Below are 25948 nucleotides of genomic sequence, written 5' to 3'. Positions count from 1 at the left end.
GTTGAAGGGCAAGTGGGAGGAGGAGCTGGGTGAGGAGCTGGATGAGGGCCTGTGGGCTGATGCCCTGGGCAGGGTCAATTCCTCCTCATCGTGTGCCAGGCTCAGCTTAATTCAGTTTAAGTTGGTGCATCGGGCTCACATGACGACGGCGAGAATGAGTAAGTTCGGCACAACATCGAGGGCCGAAGGGCCTGTTCTGTGCTGTACTGTTCTATGTTCTATGTTCGAAGTTCTTTGGGGTAGAGGACAGGTGCGCAAGGCGTGCAGGGATTCCGACGAACCATGTCCATATGTTTTGGGCTTGCCCGGCGCTTAAAGAATTCTGGCAGGGCTTTGCGAGGGTGATGTCTAGGATTTTGGACACGCGGGTGAAGCCGAGTCCAACAATAGCGATATTTGTGGTGTCGGAGGATCCGGAAGTGCAGGAAGTGAAAGAAGCCGAGGTGTTGGCCTTTGCCTCCCCGGTAGCCTGGAGGCGGATCTTGTTAATGTGGAGGGACTCCAAACCCCCGAGCATGGAGACCTGGATTAGCGATATGGCTGGGTTTCTCAGCCTGGAGCGAATAAAGTTTGCCTTGAAAGGGTCCTTGCTGGGATTCTCCAGGCGGTGGCAACCTTTCCTTGACTTTCTAGGGGAGCAGTAAAATGTCAGCAGAAGCAGCAACTGGGGAGGGGAGGGGGGTTCAGGTGGGGGGGGGGATTGTTAATATAATGTGAATTTTGTTTTGTATAAAGACAACACCCACCTTGTTTTGTTCAATAATTCTCGTTTATTTTTGTTATGTAAAAACGTTGGTTGGAAAAAGCTTTAATAAAAACATTTATAAAAAAAAAACAAGCTAAACTCCGTCTGTAGCCTCCGCCGTTCCCTTAAAAGCCCTGCCTCTGGGGTCTCGCATACCTCATGTCGATCTGTAGTTTCTCCTTTACCAATCGGTCCATCTCTGCCCTGTCTACCTTCTCCCTGTGGGCCCGTATCGAGATCAGCTTCCCACTATCACCACCTTCAATGCTTCCCAGACCACCGCTGCTGAAATGTCCCCCGTGTCGTTGACCTCCAGGTAGTTCTGAATATATTTTCTCAGCCGCCCGCACACTTCATCGTCAGGTAAAAGTCCCACGTCCAGCCTCCAGTGTGGGCGCTGGTTACTGTTTACTAACCTGCAGGTCAACCCAGTGCAGGGCATGGTCTGAGATTGTGATCGCCGAATACCCCGTGTCCACCACCCCTGTCAGTAAAGCCCTGCTCAGAATAAAGAAATCAATCCGGGAGTACACTTTATGCATGTGTGAGTAGAAGGAGAACTCCTTCACTCTCGGCTGCCCAAAATTATGAGCTGGGACACAATTCGATAATAAAACTATAGAAATGACAGGAACCAAACCAAAATTCACACCCCTATTGAAATCAAAGAATTTTGAACATCACAAAGGGAACAATGTAATCAGAGATCTATGAGCTGAGGTCATGTCAAAGTAAATACTTAGTCGTGTTAGAGAAATTTAGATTAAAGGTACCTTTTACAATCCAAGTGAAATAAAAGTTACTTTATAATAAAGTCATAAAAACTTAATAACTGTTAGAAAAATATAAAAACCCTGAGAAAGGACCAAAGAAGCAGAGAGGCAGAGAAGCAGAGAAGGAACAAGAGAAGCAAGCAGAGTCAGCTTACAGTCAGCTTGGCCAAGGGAAAGGGACAGAGCCAAGTAGCCGAACTAAAACAGCTAATACATCGAAGGAAGACCAGAATTTAAAGAGGAAGCAGAGTCAGCTCAGATTCAGCTCAGAGACAGTCAGCAGAGCCAGCTCTCACAGCTCAGTACATGGGAAAGATAGGATATAGCAATCGAGCTCACCAGCGAATACATGTAAAGAAGACCAGATTTTAAAAAGAAGATTGATTGTCAAGTTGGGCCTGAAGGTCCCTTCAACCAACCAGAAGGATCCAGAAGCAAGATCGTTTTACTTTTCTGTAAAGACAGTGATTGTAGCTTTAAAAAATATATATAATAATAAAATAACTTAAAAGTTTTAACCTGAAACAGTGGTTATTCCAAAGTCTACTTTACTTACTTAGCAATGCGGGACCCAGGATCGATGCTACTAAGTAGTAAGTAGATGAAATCTTCTGTGAAGGTTTGGGTTATACCGGGGGATAACTTGAAAATATAGTTTGACCTGAATAGCACCCACTGAAGCCTGCATAGGAGTCAGAGAGTGAGAATCCCTGTTCACCATTAGAATGTCGGCCCTTTTTGGTATAGGGGGACTTCTAAGAATAGTGATGAGTTTTCAACAATACCTCCAATGACCAACTTATGCGAATCCGGGTCCGGTATCTTTCCCAGCATCCTCTTTATAAACTCCACATCGTCCCAATTTGGCGCATACGCATTTACTAGTATCACCTGCACCCCCTCCAATTTCCCACTGACCATAATGTACCGACCTTCCACATCCGAAACTATTCTTGCCGCCTAAAACACCACCCGCTTGTTGATCAGGATCACGACCCCTCTAGTCTTCGAGTCCAGTCCCGAGTGAAAAACCTGTCCGACCCAACCTTTCCTTAATCGAATCTGGTCAGCTACTCTAAGGTGCATCTCCTGCAGCATTACCACATCCGCCTTCAGTCCTCTCAAATGCGTGAACAAGCATGCCCTCTTGACCGGCCCATTTAGCCCTCGTACATTCCAGGTGATCAGCTCATCGCACCCCCCCTTCGCCGATCAGCCATCACCTTTCTTGGGCCAGTCTCCAACCCGCAACCCGCGCCTCCACCGACCCGCCCCCAGACAGCCTCCGCCCCCGACCTCCTCTCTGTCCCTCAGCAACAGTCCCTTCCTCGTCAGCAGAACATTTTCCTCCCTCCCCCCCCCCCCCCAGTAACAGCACAATGTAAATCAACCCCTTTGATAAGCCTAACATCTGCTCACCCCCCCACTACACTTCCGTGAGCTAGCCCGCCCAGCTAGCTTGGTGGCCCCCACCCCTGGCGCCAGACATTCTCCCACCTATTGTTTCCTCCCCCCCTCCTCCCCCCGCTCATTCACACATATTCAGATGACAAACAATCCCAACATAATTGCCCAACAGAAAAAAAAACGCGAAACAAAGAAAAGATCAAGCATCTAAACAAACACACCTCCATCCCCCAACAGTGCAAATGTAAACTTTAACTCACTCAGCTCTGCAACTGGCCCCAAATCAATACAGAAGGCATTACAAATAGCGTCCACAAAACGAAAAATGAGAAACTTTTTAAAACATGAACGTTGCAGCAAAGTTCAAAAGTTCTCAGTCCGCCACCAGTCCTTTCCTTTTCGCGAAGTCCAGGCAACTCGAAATAAAATTGCTCCTCCTTGTATGTGACCCAGAGACGGGCTGGATACAGCAGTCCGAACTTTACCTTTTACTTAAAAAGAGTCGACCTGATCTGGTTAAACCCCCCTCTTCTCTTGGCCAACTCGGCACTCAGGTCCTGATAGATCCGCAGGATACTGTTCTCCCATTTGCAGCTCCGTGTCTGCTTGACCCACTGTAAAATACGCTCCTTATCCAAATACCTGTGGAATCTCACCACCATTGTCCTCGGGGGTCTCCCATTCGCGACTTCCTCGCGAGCGCTCAGTGAGCCCTGTCTACCTCCAGGGGTCGGGAGAATGCTCCATTCCCCCAGCAGCTTCTCGAACATGCCCGCTATGTATGCCCAAGCGTCCGCTCCTTCAGACCCCTCCGGGTCGGTGTCAATCCCGCTCCCGCCGTGTCCCGAATTCCCCGCCACCCGAGATTCGGCGGGGGCGGGAATCGCACTGCGCCAGTCGGCGGGCCCCCCCGCGGCGATTCTCTGGCCCGCGATGGGCCGAAGTCCTGCCGTAGAGAAGCCTCTCCCGCCGACGTGGATTAAACCACCTTTCTTACCGCCGGGATTGTTGGCACGGGCGGGCGCCGGGGTCTTGAGGGTGGGGCGCGGGGTGATCTGACCCCGGGGGGTTCCCCCATGGTGGCCTGGCCCGCGATCAGGGCCCACCGATCAGCGGGCGGGCCGGTGCCGTGGGGGCACTCTTTTTCTCCCGCCCCGCCATGGTGAAGACCATGGCGGAAGCGGAAGAGACCCCCTCCCCTGCGCATGCGCCGGGATGATGCCAGCGGCCGCTGACGCTCCGGCGAATGCGCGGACTTATGCTGGCCTGCGAAGTCCTTTTGACCCCGGCAGGCGTGGCGCCAAAGGCCGTTCACGCCAGCCGGCGTAGCGGTAACCACTCCGGCGCGGGCCTAGCCCCTCAACACCGGCGTGGTTCACGCCACTCCAACATGCCGGGATCCCCCGCCCCACCGGGTAGGGGAGAATCTCGGCCTTTATTTCAAAAGATCAGCATCTCAAACATTTCCCAAGTTATTATAAGGCTCATGCGTTCTGTCCAATGGGCATTGAGATATGGAGAGAGCCAGGCGGGGAGGGGGTTATGGAAAAGGCATAGAGTGTAAAAGGGTCATTGGGAGTATTGAGGCAGCATGGTGGTTATGGAGGGTTGGAAAACTACGTGGAAATCCCACCTCATAGAGCTGCCGGCCAATCGGAAGCTAGCAGCTCTGTATAGTGGCAACACCAAAGGAGTGTTGGCCACTGCTAGTATTGCAGACCGGCAAAGGAGGTGTGCATTCAAGATCTCACTGGGGCCAGGCTGACAGGTCCAGGCGAGGGGATATGAGGAGGTGTGCGGGTTACAATTTCAAAGGGAATATGTTGGTGAGGCAGAGGGACTGAAGGCAGACGTGAGGAAGGGCCTCCCATTGGCACCAGGGGCTCGGTAAGAGATAACCCCCCACTTTAACTGGGCAACATCCCACAGTGTTACACCTGGTAGGCTGCATATTGAACACCTGCCTCTCCCACCACCTTTATTTGAACATTATTTGCCCACTTAAGCCCCTCAGTTGAGCTATGGGTGAGCGACCCACCTGACACCTTTCCCGTCACTCGTATAACCGTGATGGGGATGGTTGTGGACGCGCCACCCTAATTTGTAGGTTTACCTGCATGTTTTCCCACTCATGGGTGGCTGGTAAAATTGAAGCCATTAACTCTGTTACTGGTGGTGTAGATTCAGTAATTTCTTTCAAAAAGGAATTGGATAAATACTCGAAGGAAATCCTTCCCAGAGCTGTGAGTTACTATCAGGGGGGTGGAACCTTTTGAAACACTTTGGAAAGAGCTGGCACAAGCAAGATGGGCTGAATGGCTCCTATTTGTGCTTCAACCTTCTGCAATTTTAACCTTTAATGAAACAAACTGGGGAAATCATTGTGGTGTCAGGTCACCCATTAAAACAGCCTTAAATGAGTTAGTGACAGAAATGGGAGACAGGCTAAATCAGGATTATTTGACACAGTGGGTAATAATAATGAATTGTTTACAATCCCGATGATGAGATCATGAGGTCTCTCAAGGTTAAAATTCCAGGACAGTCACAGCATCATGAAAAGACACTCAGTCGACATCATAATATCGTTGACCTCTGACTCCCAGACTTCAGTCTCCTCTCTCTCAGGTAGAGAAATCGTGGGTTAGTCATGGCTCGATGGTGGTCAGAAGGCTGTGAGTTCAAGTCCCACCCCACAGACGTGAACGGAAATCTCTAAGCAGTACTGAAGGAGCGCTCCGACTTCCATGACTTCTCAGGTTTTCTAAGGCGCCAAGCCGACATGTGACCGACGAAGGAAGTCTCCAAAAGCTCTGCCCAGCTTTTCCTGCCAACAAGTGAGGATCCTTTTAATCATTGCTGCTTCCTGATTTGTACTGATTGTGGTTGGGGAGGCTCCATGGACGGGTTAAAATGGCTGGGAGCCGATTCTTGAATTCCTGATTCCATTCCTGGGGCTTTTCGATTCCCAGCTCATTCAGGTCCTGAGCCCGCACCCTGCATTCCTGACCTGGCTGGCTCCATTGCAGGGACAGGCATGCCCTGGTCCTCCCCAATTTCCATATAGCCCTGCCAGCCTTTCAAAGAGTATTGGTTCACAGCATTTTAGTGGTGTACTGAACAATGGTGTCCATGAGAGGATCTTTTGAACTTTCCTTTCAAAAGGTTCCCCATGCCCCCCACATGTCAATGTATGCCCCCACCCACCACTTATGGCCCCTCATGCTGCCATGCCAAGCTATGGAACTTTCATACCTATTCATCCACTTAACACTGTATAGTCGCAATGATAGTTGAGTGTCTGATGGATTTCTCAGCTCTTAGCCAAGCCTCATTAGGCATTCTTAACTGAGAGTCCAGGAATCCATTACATTGTTGAGACAGCTTAACCCCAGGGGAAACTTTGTTTGACTCACAGCTTTGGCTCTCCACACAAAGAGGATTCAAGTGCTTTATAGAGGATCACAGACCAAAGTGTCATTTCACACCTACCTAAATTGCTTTGCATGGCCTCTTTTGTGAGCTGCTGCAGTGCGTGGGGTATTCTTTTTAGCAGTTGACTCGCTGGGCCACCTTCATGGGGAAGAAGGTGTCAACTGCTTTGGGGTGGGATTGTTGGAGTCACCTACTTCAGAGCGTAGAACAGAGAATTAAAGTAACAGGCACCTCACTTCTGCACTGTTGTGATCTAGCCTGGCATGAGCTTGAGTTACAGTATCTCGAGTAACAGTACCTCACGTTTTGATTCGGACTTTACATCTTTCGGACTTAACAGTTAAGTTCAACAAGTTCAGGCCGTACCATCTGCTCGATTTTGTACTGCGGCAGTTGGTAATGATTCTGCTGTCACCATTTACATCTCCTCTCAGACCCATCATTTGCTTCTTTACTTGTCCTATTACAATAAAACCATAGAATCCCTACAATACAGAAGGAGGCCATTTGGCCCATCATGTCTTCACCGACCCTCTGAAAGAGCACCCTATCTAAGCCCAGTTCCCCGCCCTATCCCCAGAAACCCACCTCACCTCCCACACCTTTGGATACTAAGGGGCAATTTAGCATGGCCGATCCACTTAACCCGCACATCTTTGGACTGTGGGAGGAAACTGGAGCACCCGGAGGAAACCCACGCAGATACGGGGAGAATATGCAAACTCCACACAGTCACCCGAGGCCAGAATTGAACCCGGATCCCTGGCGCTGTGAGGCAGCAGTGCTGACCACTGTGCCACCATGCTGCCCTGTTCCATCTCCTTTGTTTTGCACGATCATTTAATCTCTCCCACCTTCCACTCTACCATAGATTTTCTGTTTTGTTTTGTGCTTTTCCCCTTCCCTCTTCCACTGCCTCCGCACTTGATTAAAACCTGTAACATGGCTTAATATTTCCAGTTGTGATGAAAGGATATCAATCTGATTGTTCACTCTGCTTTTCTCTCCACAGCTGCTCTCAAAGTGGCATGGTGGGATTTCGACATATTCTGTGGATTAATAGTCAGTACACTGCTGTTCCCCTTTGAGGTTAGTGTTTGATTCAATTCGAATAAGCCAAGTGTTCTGCAGTGTTCTGTCACTGTGCGCTTCAGAAGAATTTAACACAGTTTCCATGACAGTTAACCCACAGTGATCAAAACAAGGTGTAAATCAAGGTTGAATGAAGCACTTCCACTGTTCAAATTACTCAAAACATCCTTCGGACCATTAAGTCTGAAGAAAGCATTGATTGGAAGCAGCTGTCCGACTTTCCCCATCTCCATGCAGAGAGATGCCACACTGATAGTAGTAACTCATCCTCTCCCGCAGAGGCAAATTATTGAAGGTGCCTGAACTTTAAATAAGAACAGAAAATGCTAGAATTGCTCAGCAGGTCTGTAGACGGAGAAATTGAATTCATATTTCAGGGGGATTAGCTTGCATAGGAACATAGGAAGGAAAATAGGAACACAAGTAGGCCATTCAGCCCATCGAGCCTGCTCCGACATTCAGTACGTTCAATGCCGATTGGGCACTTCAATGCTTTTCGCGCACACTAACCTCATAACCCTTTAGAATAATAATTTTATTAGTGTCACCAGTCGGCTTACATTAACACTGCAATGAAGTTACTGTGAAAATCCGTACTACGTATTGTTAATCAGAAATCTATCGATCTCAATAACTGAGCTACCACAGCCCTCTGGGGTAGATAGTTCTGCCTCAAGACATTTCTCCCTATCTCGGTCCTAAGCGGCATCCCCATTATATTGAAATAATGCCCCTTGGTTCTAGGCACCCCAACCAAGGGAAACACCTTGCCTGAATCTAACCCGTCGATTCCTTGAAATATTTTATAGATTTCAGTCAGATAACTTCTCATTCTCCGAAACTCTCGAGAATACTGAACCGGTTTGCCAAATCTCTCTTCATGAGACAGTCCCGCCATTCTGCCGAACAATCTAGTGAACCTTGATTGCGCTCCCTCCATAGCAATAATATTGTTCCTGAGGTAAAGCGCCCAAAACTTAGGGCATGATTTTCAGAAAAAATTTCGAAGTGTGCGAGCGAGTGGTAATTGCCGGGAGCTTCCCGGCACACGGCCCAGCGAGGCCTGCTACGCAATTCAACGTCAATTTTTCCACTTAACGAGTGCTCACGGGCTTCTCGCCCCAAATGACGGCTCGCCAGCTGTTTCGCTGTGCCCGCGCTCACCAGCCGCCTGCTGACAAGGTCGCGCAGCCCTTATGCTGCACTTGCTCAGCCAACCCCAGCCAGCTCGCAACAATGCCGCTGAGGAGAACTTCCCCAAGATATGGGGGCGCTGGGGTTTCCTCCGGGTGCTCCGGTTTCCTCGCACAGTCCAAAGATATGCCAATTAGGTGGATTGGCCATGCTAAATTGCCCCTTAGTGTTCTAAAGATGTGCAAGTAAGGTGGGGTTACAGGGTTACAGGAACAGAGCGGGGGGAGTGGGCCTAGATAGGCTGCTGTTTCAGGGAGTCGGTGCAGACTCGAGGGCCATGACCACTTTCTGCACTTCAGGAATTCAATGGTTCCATGTAGTGGTAATAAGGAACAGTATAGTCAAGGAAATTGGTGCAATTCTTTGCAGTCAAGAACATGAATCTCGACAGCTGTTTGCATGCCTGATGCTAGGGTTTCCGTAGAATCCCTACAGTGCAGAAGGAGACTGTTCGGCCCATTGAGTCTGCACCGACCCTTCGAAAGAACACCCTGCCTAAGCCCAATTCCCCGGCCTATACCCATAACGCCACCTAACCTTTGGATACAAAGGGACAATTTCAGCATGGCCAAACCACCTAACCTGCACATCTTTGGACTGTGGGAGGAAACCCACGCGGACACAGGGAGAATGTGCAAACTCCACACAGACAGCCCTGTATTCCCTTGCCTTGTTTGTCCTGCCCAGGCGCATCACCTCACATTTATTCGGATCAAATTCCATTTGCCACTGATCAGCCCATCTGACCAGTCTGTCCATATCCTCCTGTAATTGAAGGCCATCCTCCTCACTATCTACCACCCAACCAAATTTCATAACACCCGTGACCTTACTGATCAACCCTCTTACATTCACATCTAAATCATTTATATAAAGCACAAACAACAAGGGCCCCAAACACTGATCCCTGCGGAACTCCACTGGACACAGGCTTCCAGTCAGAAAAACACCCCTTGACCATCATCCTCTGCTTCCTGCTACTCAGCTACTATTGGATCCAATTTGTCAAATTTCCTTGGATCCCATGGCTCTTACCTTCGCTGTCAGTCTCCCATGTGGGACCAGACCAAAAGCCTTGCTGAAGTCCAAGTAGACTACATCAAATGCATTGCCCTCAACGACACACCTCGTCATCCCTCCCCTTAACAAAACCAGGTTAAGTCCAACAGGCTTGTTTCAAATCAAGAGCTTTCGGCGCACTGCTCCTTCCTCAGGTGAAGGAGCAGTGCTCCAAAAGCTAGTGATTTGAAACTAACCTGTTGGACTTTAACCTGGTGTTGTAAGACTTCTTACTGTGCTCACCCCAGTCCAACGGCGGCATCTCCACATCGTGATTAACAAAACCATACTGACTCTTCTTGATTAATCCCTGCCTCTCCAAATGCAGATTAATTATGTCTCTCAGAATTGCTTCCAATAGTTTCCCCACCACTGAGGTTAGATTGACTGCCCTGTAGTTTCCTGGTTTATCCCTTCCTTCCTTCTTGAATAATGGTACCATATTGACTATCCTCCAGTCCACCGGCACCTCTCCTGTGGCCAGAGAGGAATTGAAAATTATTGCCAGTGCCCCTGCTATTTCCTCCCTTGCCTCACTCAGTGGCCTGGGATACATTCCATTTGGCCCTGGAGGTTTGTCTACTTCCAAACCTGCCAGGCCATTCAGAACCTCCTCTCTGTCTATGCTAATCTCTCTAATTTTATCGCATGATTTCTAAACCCACATCATTCCTCTCCCTAGTGAGCACCAACACAAAGTATTCATTTAGAACCCTACCTATATCCTCCAGCTCCACACACAAATTACCCACCGTGGTCCTTAATGGGTCCTACTTTTACCCTCATTAGCCTCTTACCCTTAATGTACTGGAAAGCAATTTAGGATTTTCCTTTATTGTTCCTGCCAGCATCCTTTCATGACCCTTTTTGCTCCCCTAATTTTCCTCATACAAATTATATACGCCTCCAGGGCTTCTGCTGTTTTGAGCCCTCAATACCTGCGATAAACTTCCCTTTTTCTCTGTATCAAATTCTGTGTATTCTTCGATATCCAGTCTTCATTGGAATTGTTGGTCCCGCCCTTTTTCTTGATTGCGAATGTTGGCCCTGCACTCTCCCTATTTCCTTTCTGAATGTGTCCCACTGTTCTGTCACAGATTTGCCTAAAAGTGTCTGCTACCAGTTCACTCTGGCCAAATCATATTTGATCTTATTAAAATTTCACCTGAGGAAGGAGCTGGTGATTCGAAGCAAACCTGTTGGACTTTAACCTGGCGCTGTAAGACTTCTTACTGTGCCTTATTTTTAAAAAAATTTAGCGTACCCAATTATTTTTTTTCCAATTAAGGGGCAATTTAGCATGGCCAATCCACCTAACCTGCACATCTTTGGGTTGTGGAGGTGAAACCCACACAGACACGGGGAGAACGTGCAAACTCCACATGGACAGTGACCCAGGGCCGGGATTCGAACCTGGGTCCTCAGCACCTTAGGCAGCAATGTGCCACCGTGCTGCCCTACTGTGCCTTATTAAAATTGACAGAGAAAATGTTGGAAAATCTCAGCAGGTCTGTCAGCATCTGCAGGGAGAGAAAAGAGCTAACGTTTCGAGTCCAGATGACCCTTTGTCAAAGCTAAAAGACAGAGAAAGTGGGAGATATTTATGCTGCAAGGTGGGGGAATGAAAGATGAGTTATAGCCACAGAAACCAAGGGAACAGAGTGCTAATGGCAGTCCCCAGGGAAAACAAAAGGTGTGAAAGGCCAAACAGCAGGGAAACTAAAATCAGAGGGTAATCTGTGATGGACGTAGATGTGGGGGGTTGGGGGACATGGGTGGGAGAGAGGGGAAGGGGGAAGCAAAGGGAAGAAATAGTAAGGAAAGTGGTAATAAGATATGGGGGATATATATAAAGAAAGACAAAATAGAAATAAATGGTAAAAGACAGTTAAAATGAAATGGGATGAAAACAAATGGGTTGAGGTGGGGTAGAGCTGATCATTTGAAGTTGTTGAATTCGATGTTCAGGCCGGAAGGCTGTAGCGTGCCTAACCGGAAGATGAGATGTTGTTCCTCCAGTTTGCGTTGAGCTTCACTGGAACATTGCAGCAGGTCAAGAACAGACATGTGGGCATGGGAGCAGGGTCTTTTGTTAAAATGGCAAGCAACGGAAGGTGAGGGTCCTGAATGCGCACAGACTGAAGGTGCTCAGCAAAGCGATCACCCAGTCTGCGTTTGGTCTCTACTCTAGAGTAGACCACTGCTTAATGGGCCTTACTGCACTTCTCTCCGACAGAATTTCCGTATGTACCTTCCCCGCTATCCATCTTCACTGCTTTCCCCAATGGCGGGGCATCGAGCAGCCCATTCAAGGGGAACGCCCCTACGGGAGCTCCAGGCGGAGGCCACAGAGCATACCGTTGGCAAGGGCGACACCGGCCAATGCTACCCCTGGCAGCAGGGACGGGTGCCAGAGCCAGAGTCCCAATGGTGCCGGGCAACGATGGGGCCAGGCGTAAGCAGATGGATGGGTGGGTGGGGTGGGGGGGGGGAACATGAGCGGCAGAGCCACTGTGTACCCTATTGGACCTGGTTGGGCATAGGGGGTACACACCATATCGGCCTTTCACGCCCTGCAGACAATGGAGATTGGAATTCCACCAGCAATACCAGCCCTGGGGGATGTCCTGCCGCTGTACGAGCTGGAGCTGCTCGAGGAGGAGGAACCTGTAGCAGCATAGCGTGCAGCAGTGGAACAGGAGGCAGATGCCCAAGATGAACAGCCAGCTGCCAAAATCAGGCTGAGGAGGAGATGCAAAGGAGGCACCGTATGAGGCTCATGTGTACCGGCAGTGCCTGCCATTCGAGGAGGTGCCGGACCAGGCATGCCGTCGAAGACTCCGGCTGAGCAGGGGGGCAGTGTGACATACCTACCAGATCATGGTGCACCTGGCACTGTGGGGGTATGGAGGGGGGAGGACACCCATTCCCGGTGGCCGTCAAGGTGGCAGTCGCCCTGAACGTTTACACCACGGGGCCCATCCAGGCGCTGACCTGTCTGGGATCTTACGGTCCTCAGTGCAGAGGTGCATCCGCATTGTCAAAGAGGCCCTATTTGCCCGGTTGGCACAATAGATCCATTTCAATGCGGGCTGAGTCCACCAGGATGCCCAGGCAGCAGGGTCCGTTACCATTGCCAACATGCTCCGGGTCCAGATTTGGCTCCTGGGCAACAAGATTTATCAACTGAGGCCGTGGTTGATGACACCTATTCGGAGGCCACAGGCGACGTCGAGATCCGCGAGAATGAAGCCCATGCAATGACCAGGGGCGTGATCGAACGGTGCTTCGGCCTCCTGGACAGATCTGGAGGGGCCCTCCAGTATGACACTGAGAGGCTCGCCCGCATCGTGGTGGCCTGCTGCATCCTCCACAACATCAAGCAGCAGAGGGGCGACGTGCTGGAGGTGGAGGATGAACGGCAGGCCTCGTCCGACGAAGAGAATGTGGGGGAGGACAAGATTGGACAGGAAATTAGGCCCATGCAGGCACAGGAGGCAGCACGGTGTGTGCACCATGGCCAACGCACACGGGACGCTCTGATCGTCTCTTGTTCACCAATTAGTGGGGAAACTGGCCAGGGGCACGGACACCACCCGCCCCGCCCCCCACCCCCAACCCCTCACCACCTGGCCATCTCCCCACCTGCAACACACCCGAACTGAGTGGTGACTCCTGCCCACGGTAGCACTTACCACCATGCACCTTGGTGATTCCTGCATGCGAGCTGGGAAATTTATTACACACGGTCCCACTGGATCCCTGGGGTGGTGGTGGTGGGGACGGTCGGTGAGGGTGACCAGCCACCCCCCCCCCCCTCCCCCACCTGCACCCCCTCTCTGGCACGCCCAGACCAGCCGACCCCTCACACCCATCTGACAGAGCACTGAGACCGGTTGTAACAATGTTAACAGATGTTTGATGTTCACAAATATATACAGATATGTGCCCTAGCCCTATTACTAAACTGCCCTGCACACGTGCCAACTTAACTGGTGTCCTTACAAGCCCCAACACTATGTCTAGGTGGTTCCCCAGATGGTACATCAGGATTGGAGGCGGCCTGCTGTGATTCCGGCCTGTGACCTGAGTCCCTGTTGGCAGCCGTCTTCTGGGGAAACCGGGCCTGGCTGTTACTCGGGTGTCTCAGGTGGCGTGGTTGCCGCCCTGTTCTGCCCGCTGCCCATTAGATGTGCCAGGGACAGGAGGGGGGGGGGGGGGGGGGGGGAGTCTGAGGTGCTGCGGTGTTTCGGCACCTCCCCTGCGGGAGTCACTGGCATGGGCCCCAGCATCTCCTCCTCGCTGAGGGTGACCCCAACTCCAAAACAAAACCCCGGAGACCAAAATACTGATTGAATGGATTGACTTTCCGAAGATAGGAATGCAACATCAGGAAATGGCCCAACTTACACGTCACAAATCTAAAAGGAAATTCGGCCAAACTTTTCAGCCGAAGTCAATTCATCAAAATGGTTATGATGGCTTACTCAGAAAGGCAGACAAACTTCAAAGCAATTATGTGTAATACTTAGGAAGCACTCTGTGTGCTTTTGACACATGCTAACCTGTGAGAAAGTAGAGCGAAGTTTTGCATGGTCTAACAGGGATGGACTGTACCACCTTTCCTTACTCTTTCCATATGTTTTCTTTATAAGACATACAACCCTTCACGGTTACAAATATTCAGATTGGTTCCATTATCCAAATAAATGCTGCAATAGCTGCAGAATAGAGAAAACCCTTTCGAAATCTTTGACCAGTTTGACACAATGATAAATGCAGCCTTCTTCAAAGCTTGTAAACATGACTCTCCGTTTCTGAGACTAAGGGCTGGATTCTCCGATTTTGAGGCTATGTGCGGAGGATGTGTCTGGTTTTACGGCGAAGCGGTTGGAGCCGCCCCCGCACGATCCTCTGAGCAGTGAGGGGCCAGCCGCCGCGCCACATAAAATACACGGCCTTCCCGATATAAATGCCTGGAGAATTGCTGAGTCCGTGGCCGCGCATGCGCACTGCGACGATCTGCAGCGGTAACGCTGTACAACATGGCACCGGCAGCGTGCGAACCCGACCTGCCAGATAGTGCCCCCATGGCCATGCCCTCGCCCCCTCCCCCAACCAGGCAGCGTGGTCCCCCCCCCCCCCCCCCCCCCCCCCACCATCGACTGTGGCACCGCTGGACACAGTCCGCAGCGGGCACGCCGGGTTCACAAAAACGGAGAGTGCACTGCCCCGTGCAATCGGGAACTCGGCCCATCGGGGGCGGAGCATCGGGGGAGGGCCTTCAGGTAACTTCCTGAGGCGGTCCCAACGGCGTGCGGCGTACTCCTCCGTGACGGCGTTTTGGAGGGGCGGAGCATCCGAAAACAGGTGCCACCCCCCCAGATTCGGTCGTAAACAGGGATTCTCCGCCCGATCAGCAATTACGATATCGGCGTCGGGCAACGGAGAATCCCACCCAAAGTTTTGATGCCAACGCAGAACGCGAAGACTTTCATGGCAGCAAAACTGTTGCCGCAACTGGACCGATTCTGCCACTGTTGAGGGGCTAGCACCGGAGCCACGTGGAACACAATTGATTCTAATGAGGAATGGTACGGGATTCACTGGGTCCGGGATTGACATTCAAGAGGCTGACAAGCTGCAGCCGCACAGACACACTTCACTCCCCACACACGCCATCCCAGCCAATAAGATGACTGGAAGCAGAGCAGCCCCGAGGTTGACTAATGCCGAACTTGAGACCTCCTGAACACGGTGGAGAAGGGGCGTTGACCCTGTATCCTGGCCTGTGAAGGAGGCTGCCAGACGCCACCATTCGCCGAGCCTGGCCGTAGGTTACAGAGGTGCTGAGTTCAATGGGTAACATAGTCCAGACCGGCCAGCACTGCTGCAAAAAACTGCACAACCTCCTCAGGGTAGCCATGGTGAGTAGAGAGCACTGTGTCCCTGGCATTAACCCCCTTCCCACACACCCAAAACCCTAACTCCCCCAGACCGGAGGGCGGCCAAAGCCCCACCCTGCCCCACATGCCGGCACCCATACTGGCCGCCGTGGCCAGGTGCCCACCCCCTGGGCTGCATGTGTCGGACTGTATAACACTGTTGTCTTCTGTATGTTCCCAACCAGACCCCAGAAAAGGCCACGCATAGCCGTCGAGACCAAGCGAAGCCAGGAAGGGGACCATCAGGCCTGTGGTCTCTCATCATGGCCAAGCAGAGGGCCCTGGACTTGGTCGCTGGCCTGGACGAAAGGGGCGTCACCGAGGTGGAGATTGGCCGCGGGCGGGGAAGTGAGACCCCACTCAGTTGTAGTTCCCCATGACACGTGTGTCAACCCCCTTACCCCCACATCACTCTCACCCCAACACCACCCACACACTCTCACCCCCACACCCCATCACCCCCACATCACTCTCACTCTACACTGCTCACCCCACATCATCTTCACCCCAACACAACCCTCTTCCCAACAAAATCCACACCCCAACACCACCCTCACCCCACATCACCCACACCTACACCACCCATATCCCACCCCCACTGCCTCCCGGCCTAAAGTGTAATCATATGTCTTTTATTGTGTCTTTCAGGACCTGCTGGAGATGGGGCGGGTTATTCTAGTGTCCCCCGCCCCCAGCCTGCGCCATTGCTGGAGCTCCCCGTGAGCTGGGCACCAACACTGAGAGCAGCTCAGGCCAGGGTTGCCGCCTCACAGGCGACCATGTCCCAGAGCCACCAGGAAATTGCAGCAACGCTCTGTGCATGGCCCAGTCACAGCAGGCTGGCATTGCCCAGGCGCTGGCCGACGTGGTGCAAACACAGAGGGAGGTGGCCCAGTTCCAGAGGGAGATGGTACAGTTACAGCATGATGTGGTGCAGTCCCACACGGAGATGATCCACTCCCTGTGCTCCATGTCTGCGAACGTGCAGACCCTGGTCGAGACCAGAGTGGGCCTCCAGGACTGGCAGGGCCAGATGGCGGAGGTGCCTCAGGAGTTAGCTCTGCTTGCACGCCATCCCATGGAGCAGCCCGGGGGCCATTGGGCACCTCGAGGGAGGAGATGATGGGGCCCGTGTCAGTGACTCCCGCAGGGGAGGTGCCGGAATGCCCTCGCACCTCGGACTACCCCCCCCCTCCTGTCCCTGGTGGGCGGCAGGCAGAACAGGATAGCTCCACACCACCCTGGACACCCATCCAGGCCCGATTACCCCAGAAGACGCCCACCAACGGGGACCTATGTCACAGGGCAGGAATCGCAGCAGGCCTCCTCCAACCTGGGCAGCTGCCACCTGTCCCTCTGCTGCCCACTCCACCGCTGCCCACTCCACTGCTGCACGCTCTGCTGCTGTAGCTTCCTCCTCCTCCTCGAGAAGCGGTTGCTCGTACAGCCGAAGGGCAACCCCTAGGGCTGTGGCGATTAACAGGAAGGCCCCATTGCTGGTTGAATACCAATCTCCATTATCTGCAGGAGGTGAAAGGTCGGCATATTAGCATGGTTCATACCACCGTGCCCAACAAGGTCCAATGGGCTACATGGTGGCCCCAGTTGGCACTGCAAGCTCCGCCCTCGCATGTCCCTCCACCCCCCTTCTCCGCATCCCTGGCCCCTCCAGTGGCCAGCAACGTGGGCATCTCTCGCTATGGCACCCATCCCTGATGCCAGGGATACCATTGGCTGGCATTGCCCTCACCAGGGGTTAGTGACACGGCCCCTGTAGGGGCTACTCTAGGTGTTGCCCTGGGTGGGCAGCAGGTGGGTGGTGGCTGTGGGGGATGTGGTAGAGGGGTGTGGCAGAGGGTGGGGTGCAGGGCTGGGGGCACCAATATGGCTGAAGTCACTCTGCAGAATAAGGGGCCAAGGTGGGTGGTCAGATGGCCACGGTAATGCGGTCTGTGACTGGGCACCGCCCCAGTCCCATTGAGGGTCACCCTGGTCACTCGGCTGTTCCCAACGTCAAGCCCTCCCTCCCTTGGCCCTGGTAGGTCCTTACCCCTACCCCGAGCAGCCCGGCTGGTGTCCGGCCCGACAGCCCGCAATCATTCCTCTCTGTGCCCTACCTCCTCTCCCTCCTTCATCAGCCACCGCGCCCATTACACGGTTTTTGGAAGCACAAGTGAAACGCACCGTCGGCAACTTGGCCCATCAGAGGAGAATCGCGGAGACCCCGGAGAATACCGGGTCAGGCCAGCTAATGATATGCAAACGGTGTTTACTATATGTGCGTTCCAGGGGCAGCACGGTGGCGCAGGGGTTAGCATTGCTGCCTCACGGTGCCGAGGTCCCAGGTTCGATCCTGGCTCTGGGTCATTGTCTGTATGGAGTTTGCACATTCTCCCTGTGTTTGTGTGGGTTTCGCCCCCACAACCCAAACTCGCTAAATTGCCCCTTAATTGGAAATAAAATGAATTGAGTACTCTAAATTAATTTTTTTTTAAATATGTGCGTTCCGGTACACATTGATGCTGCTGTTTTGGTAACAGAGAATTGCAATTTGGCGTCAAATCAGAACCTGCCGCGATTTTGGTGTCAGAACCTATTCTCCACCCAATCGCATTTTGTGATTCAGCATCAGCAAACAGAGAATCCGGCCCTGTGTCGTCCCAGTGGTGGAGCAGACTAGTTCAGTCCAACAGCTGTACAGGCAATGCTCAGGTTTACGGCATTCGAGTTATGAGGAAAAGCACTTTGTTCAGAAATTGATTCCCCATTTTGACAGCAGGGCAGCAGGGTAGCATGGTGGTTAGCATAAATGCTTCACAGCTCCAGGGTCCCAGGTTCGATTCCCGGCTGGGTCATTGTCTGTGTGGAGTCTGCACGTCCTCCCCCTGTGTGCGTGGGTTTCCTCCGGGTGCTCCGGTTTCCTCCCACAGTCCAAAGATGTGCAGGTTAGGTGGATTGGCCATGCTAAATTGCCCGTAGTTTCCTAATAAAAGTAAGGTTAAGGGGGGGTTGTTGGGTTACGGGTATAGGGTGGATACGTGGGTTTGAGTAGGGTGATCATGGCTCGGCACAACATTGAGGGCCGAAGGGCCTGTTCTGTGCTGTACTGTTCTATGTTCTATGTTCTATGACTTTATGTCAGTCCCAACTTTACAACACCGCGCTAGCACATTCCTACCTGCGCATTGATATTCTGCGCCACCCATCTGTATAATTTGATACATCAAACTGTCTTTATTAGGTTGGAAACAAGAATGTTATTCTGTTAAATATTTTCGGCATAACTGATTTTAATGCAATTATATGCTTATGTTGAATTTAATATGCACTCAGACTCGCAAACATTCAAGGCTAAACAGACAACTGACAATGATCGATGGCTTCATTATATCCCCAATGCTAATCTAGGATCTTGTGTTAAGACATGCTGGTATTAACAGTCGCCTCAGCGACTTTACAGGGCAGGAGGTGAGAGCACATAACACCTCCGGGCACCCTATGATTGATTTTTAGCCTTAGTTCAGGAACTAAGCCCCCATTTATAACATTGATCTTATGGGAAAATCGGTTCTGACTTATGACATTTCAACTTACAACACAGTTTTCAGGAACCAATCATATCGTAAGTCTGAGGACCGCCTGTAATATATTTTCGGGTGACTTCAACTTAAGTATGCCAGTCTTTTCTTTTGCACACAAGTATTAATACAGTACAAAATTTACGCAATTATTTTCAGAGAGGCAAAACACCGGACGAGATTGCCTGTTTCCTGACGGCGATTTCATAATCGCCGATTAGGTGGAGAATCCCTTTTTATGACGGAATCGGCGGAAGCACCTGTTTTACACAGGTTTCTCATGCTCCGCCCCCTCCGAAACGGCATCATCGCGGCGCACAGTTCACGCCATTGGGACGGCCTCAGGACATCACCTGAAGGCCCTCTCACAATGCTCCGCCCCTGATGGGCCAAGTTCATGACGGCGTGGGGGACGTGTGGTCCCAGTCATGTGAGAACCTGGCATGGTGACTGCGGACTGTGTCCAACGCTGCCACAGTTGGGCGGGAGCCGATCTATTGGCCGGGGGGAAGGGCTTCAGGGAGGCCTGGGGGGAGTGGTGGGGGTGGCCAGGGGGTATGGAGGTGATGTCCAGGGGGGCACTATCTGGCAGGTCGGTTCCGTGCACAGCCGGCGCCATGTTGTACGGCGCAACCACTGCAGGTCATTGCCGTGCTCATGCGCGGCCACGGACCCGGCAATTCTCCAGCCGTTTATTTTGTGGAGGTCGGGCATTTTACGTGACGCGACTGCTAGCCCCTCACCGGTAGCAACATCGGTGAGGGGGCGCCGCGATTATTTCCACATAAAACGCCACGGATCCTCTACACTTAGCCTCAGCATCTGAGAATTTGGCCCACTATCTCCTGATTCCTTCTCTAGTTAGCGCACATAGTCTAATTGTCATTTCCACTGTGGCATCTCGACCGTGACAACAAAAACTCTTTCATCTGTGCTCTTGGCAAATCATGCTGCAGCTGTATAGAACCTTAGTTAGGCCACACAAAGAATATAGTGTTCAATTCTGGTCGCCACACTACCAGAAGGATGTGGAGGCTTTGGAGAGGGTACAGAAGAGGTTTACCAGGATGTTGCCTGGAATGGAGGGCATTAGGTATGAGGAGAGGTTGGATAAACTTGGTTTGTTCTCACTGGAACGGCGGAGGTTGAGGGGTGACCTGATAGAAGCCTACAAACTTATGAGGGACATGGACATAGTGGATAGTCAGAAGCGTTTTCCCAGGGTGGAAGAGTCAATTACTAAGGGACATAGGTTTAAGGTGCAAGGGGCAAATTTTAGAAGAGATGTGCGAGGGAAGATTTTTACACAGAGGGTAGAGTGCCTGGAGCTCGCTGCCAGTGGAGGTGTTGGAAGCAGGTACGGTAGTGACATTTAAGGGGCGCCTTGAAAAATACATGAATAGGATGGGAACAGAGGGATACGGATCCCAGAAGGGTCCGTAGGTTAGACGGGCAGCATGGACATTGCAGGTTTGGAGAGCAGAAGGTTCTGTTCCTGTGCTGTCCATTTCTTTGTTCTGTGTTCTTATATTCCCGCAAAACTCTCATGATATGTTGTTGTGGTGATATCATGGTTGTATGGTAATTCGCCAACTGACCACTAGGAGTCTCATCACTATAGAAGAGAATGTTAGAGTCAGGTGACTTCAGGCTGAATGAGGAAGAGAGAGGCTGCTTGTGCATGTTCATATTGAAATTCATCTGTTGTTTTGAATATATTTGATCCACAGTTAAAGTTAATAAATCATTTATAGCTTTAGCTTTATCAGCAAATTCCGCAATGTGTTCACTGATTTTAGTGCACTACCATTCGCCAACGAGATACAATTTAAAGAAGATGCGTTATCTAAAGAACCGATACAAATTAGTAGTAGTGAAATTGCTGAAGATGTAGATCTGTCTGTCAGTCTCATTTCCACCCTACCACCCGTATCAGGTACAAAACCACAAGTTATCAAGAAGATAGAAGAACCTACCAATGGGGTAAATTCCATGGTATATGTGAAACAAAAAAATGGCGATGCTCGTATAGGCATGGGTCCCAAAGAGATCAATGAAACAAGTGTACATATTGTAAAACAATCACTACAGAAAGCAATGGACAGCCAATCTGACCCATATCGCGCAAAATCATGTTACAAAGTGTCACCATTGTCACATGGTAGATCTCCAGCAGAGTTACTCATGAATAGAAGGTTGCGTACCACACTTCCATACTTGGCAAAGAAGGAGGAGAATGCAGTGATACTGCAGGAAATGCAAAACATTAAAGCAAAACAAAAGCAGTTCTATGATAGGGTGTCTAGAACTTTACCACCTCTGAGTAGTGCTGACATTGGGAGAATAGAAGATTCAGGCAATTGATCGAGAAAAGCCATTGTATTTGAAGAAGTAGCACCTCATTGCTACAGTGTTTGATTGTTTAGCACACTGGGCTAAACCGCTGGCTTTGAAAGCAGGCCAAGGCAGGCCAGCAGCACGGTTCGATTCCCGTAACAGCCTTCCCGAACAGGCGCCGGAATGTGGCGACTGGGGGCTTTTCACAGTAACTTCATTGAAGCCTACTCGTGACAATAAGCGATTTTCATTTTCATTTTCATGTACAGACGAGGATGGGTTGGTTTTAAGAAGAAATCTTTGCGCACTTTTGAAAACCAGAGAAGACTTTCACAACAACGTTCTGGATGACGAATCTACGTCAGAATCAACGTCAGCTGCAGTGTCAGAGAATTCAGCAGTTCCCGAGAATGAGATTGTCATGGAGAACATTGAATCTACAAGTTCTGAGCAGCAAGGTCAAACTTTGAGAAGATCAATCAGCGTCAGAAGAAAACCTGATCGACTCAATTTGTAGATTTGGCCTATTTGTACATACTATGCTTGCTGTTCTTGTGTGTGTATATATATATATTTGTTGAACCAGTTTTTAAATAAAAAAAAAAATTAATACTATTAGACTTACAGGCTAATGATATCACATGTAACTATACTGATGATAATGTGATAATGTATTAATTTATTCCTGCAAAGGAAAGGGGATGTGGTAATATCATGGTTGTGTTGTAATTCACTGACTCTCCACTAGGAGTCTCATTAGTATATAAATGAATGTTAGAGTCAGTGACCTCAGACTGACGAGGGAGAGCTGGAAGAGAGAGGCTGCTTGTGCATGTTCATATTATTATTTGTCTGTTATTTTGTATATATTTGACCCACAGTTAATGTCAATAAATCATTCATAGCTTTAGCTACAAGTGTTCTTGTAATTTAAATCAGGACATGCGACAAGCACATTACAGTTGTTAAACTAGGTAACAAAAGATCCCCAAATCATGACATGACTCAAGGGGAAGTCTCCTGAACAGCTGACAAATAGAGCTCACAACCAAAATGATTTGGTTCCTAAATGGCAAGCAGCAGCAAATTCATGCAAAGTTTTTTTCCTCTCATTTCAGTACATTCCTCTTATGCAATCTTGTACAACCTGCATACACCGACACGTTAAATGACGCTTTTGAAATGATTCATTATCTGTCTATGTGTCCAATCAGTTATTTCCATACCGTCCATTTTTGATCATCTGTCTGGGATAAAGTGTGTGGAATCCAAGGGTCATCACTTCTTTGTTTCATAACATCACAGTGTACGAGGTAAGGTTATATCTTCGTTTACCTATCCCTAATTCGACGCTTTCTTTGACTAGGCTATGTTTTTAAAAATAAACAGCATTTTCAAAGCAGGCCAGATGCCCCACGATTCAGAAGATTTGACAAATTTGAATTTATATTTCTGATGTTAAACTCCCAGTTCACTGAAGAACATTCTGAAAAAAGCATTTTGGAATTAATTTTGGAATACAGTTGAAGTATAAACTATTGTGAATAAATTATTGCTGGAAGCGTTTGAAGGTTGACGCATTCTTCATAAATCGAACCTATTCAATGTTCTGCAAGTTTGTAACTTGATCTTAGAACCCTGTTGATGAAATTTTAGCCAACATAGGAAAGTAAATTCACAGGAATGTTTTCCTATTTAATAATTCCGCTTTTACATTTAGCATCAATGGTATTTCAACAACAATTTATAATTACATTTAACACCATAAAAAATTGTAAAACCAAATTATAAATCAAGCCACATCAGGAAATATTAGGGACAGATGGCTAAAAGCTCTGTCAAAGAGATATGTTAGTTGGAGTGTTTTAATAAGGAAGTGAGGCAGAGAGTCGGAGAGGTTTAGGAATTTGAGAGCAGAGTGCCTTGTAGGTTAAAGCCACTGCCTCCCAATGGCGGAGCTATTAATATCGAGGATGCCTCAGGGAGCAAAGCTGTAGGAGTGAACGTTGGAAGCTCCACACATTTGCAGCCCAACCTAGACAAACGAGAGAGAGAAGAGTGTGTGATGTGTGAGGTACATCTCAAACATTGTGCATGTATAGCACATGAAGACACTGCATTACAAGCCTTCATAACCTCACGTCATCTCCATAAACCAACAGATTTAATAATGACCAAATCTGATAGTGATCTGACCATGGCACGTTCTAGCCTGGCTATAGATGTCAGCTTCCTTCTTCCAGTGTGCTCTCTAATTGTAATTCAAAACTACTCAAACAGTGCACTATGGAGCAGCCCATTTGATAATCAAGTCATTTTTACAGTGTTGCACGTTTTACTTGATTGTAAAGCGTTTTATTGGAGTGTATTAACACGCCTCCGTTTAAAGGCTGTGTGCTTAACACTACTACAGCTCTGTGTATGTAATTCTGCTCGGAGTCGCCAGGTGCCGTATTTAGACACCTCACAAGTATATCAAGGTCAGGTTCAAAGTAATAAAACTGTACACCGATTAGTAAGTTCAAACGATTGATGTTTATTATAACCAATATAATAAGTACACATGCATACGCTAAAGACTAAGTTACTTCTAAACTAAACGACTAAAATACTTATCTAAACAGGAACAGGCAAGGTCAGGGAGTGAGGCCTTCGTCCCGTTCTTGGTCTGCAACTCTCAGAAAGTTAGAGGTCGTCAGGGTCTAGCAAGTCTGGTTCACGTAGCGAGCGTCGTGGTGAAACTTACAGTTCGATGGCTGGTGGCTCAACGGCTGGTGATGGAACTGGAGTCAGGATGCGATGTATCAGCAAAGCGATGAAGACAGCAGAGAGCCGGAGCCAAACAACAGAACGGACCATGTGCGGGGTCTACTTTTATAGGTCCCCCACCAAAGTCCGTGCCTCTTCGGGGCGGTCTCTACCTGCTGTATATCGATTGGGCCTTCTCCCAATCGATATTTTCCAAACCCCCCAATCTGAGGGTCGCTTCTCGATGGGTGGGGCGGTCTCTATGGTGCTTTGTGATGGATACTTATGGTGCCGTTTCGTCTGGGCGTCCACTCAAAGTAACCATTCAAACCCAAATGTTTCTATTGTGTGGGCCTAGATCTGGATCACCTCATTACTATGCAAATCGTTGTTGCCATTTACACCTTTAGCTGAGATCCTGCACCTGGCCATAAACTGGTTTCTGTACGTGCAGAATGCTAATTAGCCTTCTGCAAACTGCTTGTCCTTGCTAAGGCTGTTTTCTCCCTGCAGCCTTAGCAGTTCTCCATTTTTGTAGCCCAGTGTCCATCTTAGGTGGCTACAACAGATAAACCTTTATCGAAGAGAACATGCAGTTCAAAGGCAGATCCACTTTTATTATTTATCTCTATTCATCTTGTTAGGGTTAACAGTTATCTGGCATTGAAACGATTACACGTTGACATCAATAAGCTCCATCCCATCATCAGACTCACCATGGACTACTCTCCAGAATCGGTTGCATTCTTGGACACACTCATCTCCATCAAGAATGGTCGCCTCAGCACTTCGCTTTACCGCAGGCCCACGGATAACCTCACAATGCTCCACTTCTCCAGCTTCCAACCGAAGCACATTAAAGAAGCCATCCCCTATGGACAAGCCCTACATATACACAGGATCCGCTCAGACGAGGAGGAGTGTAACAGACACATACAGACGCTGAAAGATGCCCTCGTACGAACGGGACATGACGCTCGACTAATCGATCAACAATTCCAACGCGCCACAGCAAAAAACCACACCGACCTCCTCAGACGACAAACACGGGACGCAACCAACAGAGTACCCTTCGTCGTCCAGTACTTCGCTGGAGCGGAGAAACTATGAAATCTTCTTCACAGCCTTCAACATGTCATCAATGAAAATGAACTTCTTGCCAAGGTCATCCCCACACCCTCACTAATTGCCTTCAAACAACCGCGCAACCTCAAACAAACCATTGTTTAGAGAAAACTACCCAGCCTTCAGAACAACGACCTTGACACCACACAACCCTGCCATGGCAATCTCTGCAAGATGTGCCAGATCATCGACAGGGATACCACCATTACACATGAGAAAACCACCCACCAGGTACGAGGTACATACTTGTGCGACTCAGCCAACGTTGTCTACCTCATACGCTGCAGGAAAGGATGTCCCGAAGTGTGGTACATTGACGAGACCATGCAGACGCTGCGACAACGGATGAACGGACATCGCGCGACAATCGTAAGGCAGGAATGTTCCCTTCCAGTCGGGGAACACTTCGGCAGTCAAGGGCATTCAGCCTCTGATCTTCGGGGAAGCGTTCTCCAAGGCGGCCTTCAGGACACGCGACAACGCAGAATCGCCGAGCAGGAACATATAGCC

The 25948-nt window shown here is 49.8% G+C and overlaps 1 protein-coding gene across 2 annotated transcripts in view; it reads left to right on the top strand.

Moving 5' to 3' along the window:
• The first annotated feature begins 5562 nt into the window (after positions 1–5562).
• LOC119970196 (transmembrane protease serine 11C-like) overlaps positions 5563–25948 on the top strand; it is a 107604-nt gene continuing 87218 nt past the window's right edge. Inside the window, exons 1-3 of one of the 2 annotated variants that reach the window (XM_038804444.1) lie at positions 5563–5762; positions 7373–7449; positions 22780–22878. The gene's annotated coding sequence lies outside the window, so the exon portion shown is untranslated. The remainder of the gene's footprint in view (positions 5763–7372; positions 7450–22779; positions 22879–25948) is intronic. The other variant, XM_038804443.1, reaches the window with a different exon arrangement.

The sequence above is a fragment of the Scyliorhinus canicula genome, chromosome 8, assembly GCF_902713615.1.
Source record: "Scyliorhinus canicula chromosome 8, sScyCan1.1, whole genome shotgun sequence".
NCBI lineage: Eukaryota > Metazoa > Chordata > Chondrichthyes > Carcharhiniformes > Scyliorhinidae > Scyliorhinus > Scyliorhinus canicula.
The sequence above is the reverse complement of the archived record's forward strand: the minus strand, read 5'-3'. Positions and strand labels throughout refer to the sequence as shown.